The sequence below is a fragment of the Silene latifolia genome, chromosome 1 (genome assembly GCF_048544455.1).
Source record: "Silene latifolia isolate original U9 population chromosome 1, ASM4854445v1, whole genome shotgun sequence".
Taxonomy (NCBI): Eukaryota; Viridiplantae; Streptophyta; class Magnoliopsida; order Caryophyllales; family Caryophyllaceae; genus Silene; species Silene latifolia.
In genome coordinates, this window is record NC_133526.1 from 167,053,243 (window position 1) to 167,055,380 (window position 2,138).

General features: G+C 46.7%; 1 non-coding gene across 1 annotated transcript; it reads left to right on the plus strand.

Moving 5' to 3' along the window:
• Positions 1–1,507: 1,507 nt before the first annotated feature.
• On the plus strand, positions 1,508–1,614 carry LOC141620619 (small nucleolar RNA R71). Its single transcript, XR_012532005.1, has one exon. It is a non-coding gene; the product is annotated as a small nucleolar RNA R71 (small nucleolar RNA).
• Positions 1,615–2,138: the final 524 nt, after the last annotated feature.

Here is a 2,138-nt window from a genome sequence, read left to right on the forward strand (position 1 = left end):
CGGGTCTTCTAGCTTAAGGGGTGCAGTATGGGACAAATAAGAGCATGTCTCCTCAGTTAATGCGACACTATGCACAGTTTCAAGTGACTTCTTTTTAGAAAGTAATTGCTTCATAAATTTCATATAAGCAGGCACTTGATTAACTAATTCAAGAAAAGGAACTTGTACGTTTAAACTACGAACGACATTTTCAAACTTATTAAACGATACCTGTTCCTTCGTCGGCACCAATCTCTCCGGATAGGGGGCTGAAAGTAGCAACTTAGCCCTCTCCTCTAAGTCTCTCATGCCGGCGTCGGTGGACTTAGGCTGAAAGTCGATCACCTTCTCTTTGTTGAAGCTCGAACCCTCTTCAGATCATCTCAAAAACGAACCATTGATAGACATTGGGTCGTACTTCGGAATCGCGACTAACCCATCAGTACTCGGGTCTTGCCCCAATATTTTCGGAGTTGTCGTACCCCGAAACAAGTGATCCCTCAAGTTATTAGGCATTGGAGGACGAAAAGAATCACCTTCAACAGCGTCCTCAGTCGATCGACCGATGAGGTCAGTCGATCGACTGACTTGAACAGGACCAGAAGCTACTGTTTGTCGCACTTCAGTCGATCGACCGGGTATGTCAAAAGATCGACTAACATACCTGCTGTTCGTTTTTTTCTTTCCACTTTTCGTTCCAGCTTTCTTTTTACTCGGTTCCGCCTCATCTTTTGCAGTATCGTCCTCGACCATGACGGGGCCCTCTAGGGTAGACCCACTCCTCAAAGTGATGGCATTAAGGGTCTCTTTTTGGTCCGTCTAAGTCGGTAAGTGTCCCGGAGCTCGAGTTGTACTCTTGCTAGCCAATTGAGCAATTTGGCTCTCTAGTAGTTTCATCCCGGCCTCTCTAGCTTGGGACTCCTTTTGCAACATGTTCTTCAACTCAGCAAAGTCGGAATTTTGGGATTGTTGCTGCTGCGGCACATAGGGAGGTTTTTGAAACTGTTGTTGCTTATGAGGGGGCACATAAGTTTGCTGCTGCTGCTGCTGTGGAGGTTGAGTAGGATTTAAGACATTTTGGCTACTCCACCTCAAGTTGGGATGAACATTAGGCTCATAGTAGGTGTTTGTCTGCCTATAATGTTGAAAGGCAGCGCAAGACTCAAAGGGACTAGGACAATTTTCTGAAACATGTCCCTCAGCTCCACATCTTTTACAGACGAAAGGACCGTCTGAAACAACATTCACATGGTAAATACCTCCTTTTGAAGCTCCTCCCAACTCGTACTTGTCAAATCTAGCAGTGAGAGCTTCAAGTGCAACCACAGAAGGAGATTCAACACTTCTCCTTTGATTCCCCCTGGAATTCCCATACTCAGCTTTATGGGTGGCTAAGTCATCAATAATCTTCCACCCCTTAGTCTCTCCCATATTCTCTGCAAATCGGCCACTTGCTGCAGCATCCAAGATAGCCCTCTGATCGTCATACAGCCCATTATAGAACTGATTGCATAGACTCCACTTCTCGAACCCATGGTGCGGAATGGTTCGCACCAACTTCTTGAAACGGACCCATGCTTCATGAAAGTTCTCATCAGGACCCTGTTTAAAGCTCGTGATCTGAGCTCTAATGGCATTAGTCTTCGAGGCAGAGAAGTACTTCTTGTAAAACGCCAAGGCCAAAGAATTCCAGTCGGTGATCCCGTGAGCAGCTCGATCCAGGTCTCTATACCATTCCCTCGCAGCATCACGAAGAGAGAATATAAACATGGTCTCCTTCACCTGGTCTAGGGTCACGCCGGCTGGTGGGGATATGGATCAGCAATAATCAATGAATATCTCCATATGCTTAGCTGCATCCTCATTTGCAGCTCCCCCGAATTGGTTTCTCTCAACCAAGTTGATATAGGACGGCTTCGGCCCAAACTTTCTATCCGCCCCTGGTAACGCGAATCCCTTGTAGAGATTCTCAGCCGTCGGCTCTGAGTGACTGGCAATAGTCGCTTCTTCAGCCATCTCGAGGAAATCTGGAGAAGTGACTGTCTCAGCTGATGAAGTAGAAACAGTACTCAGCTCTTCCTCTGTCGGCAATACCCTAGCTAATCGCCTCAACTCACGCAAGGTCTTCTCAATCTCAGGATTGATCGGTAGTAATTCAC